Genomic DNA, 4,965 nt, shown 5'->3' with positions numbered 1-4,965 from the left:
CCAGCATGCTTTCCTATGAAACACTCCAAAGTTCCTTCAAGTGGGATTTCTATCCAGTAAGAAGTGTCCAAAATCGTCATGACAGGTGTCAAAATAACACAACCATTATCAGTATTCGTGGTAAAAATGGCCAGTAAATGTGCCTCTGGGTCTTAGGCTCATGGTCTACAAAATGGGCAGCTGCGTGCCTGCACTGAACTTGGAATAACAGGTCAGAGAACAGACAGCATTCCTTTCAGCATTTGGGAAGACAGACTCTACAAATAAAAGGTAGAATTAACTGATCAACTTTGTAGCATGACCTTGTCCATCAGTTCTGGAACATGAGAGATTTCCATTGTGATGGTACAACTACCACTGAACAACTCATTGCATGCATTAATTCAGCCACTAAAGGCCTCTTTCCCCATAAGTTCATATAAATACAAATCTGCTTTTGGGGCTCTAGGACAGTCAGGGAAAGGTTAATATTTGGAGATTTATCTTTAAACATTTTTATTCCACTTTTTTACAAAGATTGGCAGAGAACTTGGCAAACTGTCCCCCTACCAGTGAATTATGAGGGACAATACTACAAAAAATAGGGACCAAAGTGTCCCAGACATCCCTGATTTCTTCTGCAGGAATCTTACCTTCCAAGGGGACAAAGGACAGGCCCTACTTTACTGTAGTTAACAAGTGCAGAGCACGCACCTGGACCAGGCACCATTTGAAGCCGTTCAGCATTAACTCCTCACAACAATCCCAACTTATTACTGTTATCCCCAATTTTCAGATGAGAAAATTGAAGAACAGAGAAGTTAAGGGACCTAGTAGTCAGTGTCAGAGCTATGATTCAGACATAGGCATCTGACTCAGGAGTCTGTGCACATAAACTCGATGCTATCCTGCCTCCAGAATGGAAGCATCTTCCAAGAAGTGCTTTTACTTTCAATCCTTTAGTTGCCTTTACTTTCCAAATTCCCTTTGAGACAGGCAGAGCCAAGGTTACCCATTTCGTGGAGACACCAGACCTACACGACTTAATTGAGTCACAGAATTAATCAGTGATTGGACACAGAATGGAACCTAATACAACACACAGCACAGATCTTTACAATTCAACCAAGCAGACAAAAAACCAACAGACTCAAATCTGTTCCTGATCAGCAGACACCTGGACATGTTGGACAAGTGCGGGAGGTGACTGCTAAGCTCAGCCCCATTATGGCCCCAAGGCACATCGCCTCCTCCCTCTAATTCATCCTGAGCAAGGCATTGAACCCATGTGGGCTTCCGTCTAGGAGCAATGACATGAGTCAATTCATTTTGAGGATAAAACAATAATAAATATTTGCATTATCCTTAATCATTTCCAAAACATTTCAAATACATCATCTCCTTTAGTCCTCCTAACAGCACTATGAAGGAAGTTTTGTAGTGTTCATTCTAGAGATGGAGAAACCAAGACTCACAAAATTTGTCATCTATCCAGTCCCATGCATAACTCAGTCTTAATGTTTGATCCTGCGCTCTCTCCACTGTGCTCTTGCAATTGTATTCTGGTTCAAGATCCAGCAGCCGAAGACCACGGTCAAAGAGAAGGCTGGGGAAATCTGGACCTGCCATCAAACCAGGGACTGTTCATCCCCAACACTTCAATGCTTCATTGCCAATTAAAAAGAATGTTGATTTCCATTATTTAACCAAATAGGATCCATTCCATGAACATTCCAACTGCTAATCAGACTTGATGAATCACAAAAGGACATTGTTTTCCACATTTTTAATCTGTTCTGCTGGACTCCCAACCCACTGGTGAAAACTTTGAGGGACCCCAAGATGCCAGTGGTCAACTTGTGCAAATCAAGTGTTTTGTGATCAGAAGACTGAACTACTCTAATATCCAACTTTTTTTTGTAATTGAAACACCACTGGCCACCAAAATCTAATGGTTCTTTATATTATTAGGTCATTTATTACCCCCAGCAACCCTGTGAGGTGGATACTACTATTATCCCCATCTTTCTTACAGATAAGAAAACTGAGGCACAGAGAGATTAAGTGACCTGTTAGTCAATGTCAGAGCTGTAATTCAGGACTCTGATTTGGTGGACTCCGGAATGCTCAGTTAGACAGAACTTCTTCAGTACAATTCTCTAGGATCTGAGTTGAGGGTTTGGGGATAGAGAATGTTTTGTTCTACTTTTTAAGTTTCACTATTTATCAATAGAGTTTATCACCATATCTTATCACTACAGTGGCTCATAAGGAGACCTCTCCCCACTCCCATTAAAATAGAAATCTTCTTGGAAGGGCCAATGTCTAAAACCCTTATCAGTTATGAAGTAATAAAAAATAAGAGAAATAAGAAAAAGTATAGCCTCTGGAGAGACTTGGCAATGCCTGGAGGTGACAAAAGGAAGAGAAAGAATAGATAGTAGAGGTGAAAGTTTTCCAAAAACAAATGTTACCTCTATTCTCTACCCCAGCTCTTTACAGCATAGCACATATCTCTATGAATGAACATTCTACTTACCAACTAGAAAAACACAGAAGCTGTGACTGAGTGAGTCCAAAGATGCAAAGTCCAAAGACCTGACTCTGTCTTCCCCTCCAAGCCAGGTGAGTTGCTATCCTTCTAAACTCTTGGCCTCCACAAGATCATCCCCTACCCCTGATGTAAAGACATGTCACCATGCCTCCGGTGGCAGCCCTCCCAATCTTAGATGGCCAGGCCCAATCTTGCAGCCCACCCCTCAGCAGACCTGGTCTTCCTGGAGAACCCCACAAAGAGGGCATCCCACATTTTCAGCTGCTGCTGCCAATTACCCAATACTTCTTTTTCTACTTCTTGGTAGTTTTTTATCAGGCTATCTTATTTCCATGTATATGGGCCACTCAAATACTTTTTTGAACAAGGCAAAATGTTAGTAAGTATAAAAGTAAATAAGGCTGCCGAAGAACCGACAAGACGGCAGAAGTGGAGCAGAGGAAGCAGACCTTCCGCAAGTTCACCTGCCGCAGCGTGGACCCTGATCAGACATTGGATGTGTTCTACCAGCAGCTTATGCAGCTGCACAGCGCACGACAGCATCAGATGCTGAACAGAGGCCTGTGGAGGGAGCAGCATCCCTGCAGAAGTGCCTGCGCGAGGCCCAGAAGGAGGGCGCCGCCCAAGGAGAAGCCGGTGGTGGTGAACACACACCTGCGGGTCATGATCATTCTGCCTGAGAAGGTGGCCAGCATGGTGGGCATCTACAACCACAAGACCTTCAACCAGGTGGAAATCAAGCCTGAGATGATCGGTCACTGCCTAGGCATGTTCTGAATCACCTACAAACCTGTGAAGCAGGGCCGGGGGCCACTCACTCCTCCTGCTTCATCCCCCTCAAGTAGCCTGCTTGGCCAACCCAGGCACAGACTTCTCTTTTTTTTAAAAAAAAAAAAAGGTAAATAGGTAAGTAAATCACACCACCAATAAAGGCAAAAGTAATAATAATAGCAATAATCACAGCAACAACCATGTATGAAGTGCTTCCTGCATGCCCTGTACTTTCCATACCTGATTGCATTTCATCTTCTCAACATGCCTTCAAGGTAAGTATATTTTACAGATGGGAAAACCAAGGCTTAAAAGCATTAAGTAACATGCCCACATCAATCAAGAACTACTAATGCCCAGTTCCACCTGCAGGTCTGTCTCTCTCCAAAGCCCAGGCCCTTTACTAATATCCTAGACTCCTTGATCCACTCTACAGCCAGGTAGGCTTTGCATATAGGAGTAGATTTCTCTGTTTTGTTTCTACCGTATTACAGTGGTGGGGTCTAGAGAGGTTTACTCCCCTGCCCAAGGTCTCATGGTGGTGTGGACAGAAACAGAGCCTCACATCCTCTGATTTCTACTAAAAACACTCATTCCCCTCTACCCTGATGCCATATACACTCCCCTGCCTATCCAACTGGCCCTGCCTGACATCTCCCACAGTGGCCTGGGGTTAGGGACTGCACGTGTCTCTCAATAGACAACATGCTCAAAGTGCCCTCCCTTCCCATGCCCCTTTGAAGCCCTGGAAGGAACACATAGTGATCCACTCCTATCCAGATTCCCAGCTGCTGAGGCCCACGGGCTCATGTCAAGAGCTCTGGGGATCTACATCTACCCAGAGCATCTGAGAAAGAGCCCCTGCTCCAAGATCCCAGGTGTGGTCACAGGAGGGTATTTTCTGCTAAGACCCACCCAGCCCTGCCAGCAGTGCCCATGCTGGGCAGCAACCACTCTAAGCACAAGAAGAATCAAGTCTCTACTCTGCCCTAACAAGCTCTTTCAAGTCTCTCGGCCTCCCTTTTATCCTTCATAAGGCTTAGCAGGCTGCTCCAAGGGCAGTCCAGTAACAAGCCCCAGGGCATTACTAGGGAGCTTTTTAGAATTGCAGGCTTTCCAGCCCCAGCCCAGGACTGCTGCATTCAATTGTGCACTTTTAATAAGATCTCTAGGTGATTCGTGTGAACAGTAAAGTTTGAGATACACCAGCTGAGACCATCTCCATGTCCTTCCCAAGACCTAAATTCTGAGATTCTCAAAAGGCGGCTCGTGGCTCAATTTCCAGACCTCAGGGTTGAGATGCCTCTTGGAACTGGGGGAATCCAAGCATCTAATCAGGAGTGGTCAGAAGCGGAGTCACAGAAGGCGTCTGTGAAACCCAAGCCCTTGGACAGGCAATGCGGGACCAAGGAGCGGGCAAAGGAGCCGGTTCATTTTTTCCATAGGCACGCTGTGTGTGCCAGCTGAGGTCTTTAATGTAAACCCTCCTGTGCTCCGACCTAAACAATGAGCTTAATTATGGGCTGGCTTACCCTCTTCAGATGCAGGGCTCGGAGTCGGCCCTCCACAGGGTCCTGCAGGAGGTCCTGTTTCTGAGTCAGGGGGGCCCTCTGGTTAACCAGAGCAGACCCGACTCTGAGGGGCAAAGTTGACATACCAGC

General features: G+C 45.6%; 1 pseudogene across 1 annotated transcript; it reads left to right on the top strand.

The window, feature by feature from the left end:
• Positions 1 to 1,162: 1,162 nt before the first annotated feature.
• On the top strand, positions 1,163 to 3,378 carry LOC309611768 (small ribosomal subunit protein uS19 pseudogene; annotated as a pseudogene). Its single transcript has 2 exons — positions 1,163 to 1,182; positions 2,944 to 3,378. The product of its transcript is annotated as a small ribosomal subunit protein uS19 pseudogene (transcript).
• Positions 3,379 to 4,965: the final 1,587 nt, after the last annotated feature.

Source organism: Balaenoptera borealis, assembly GCF_965194805.1.
Source record: "Balaenoptera borealis genome assembly, chromosome: 15".
NCBI lineage: Eukaryota > Metazoa > Chordata > Mammalia > Artiodactyla > Balaenopteridae > Balaenoptera > Balaenoptera borealis.
This window is presented reverse-complemented; position numbering and strand designations above follow the sequence as displayed.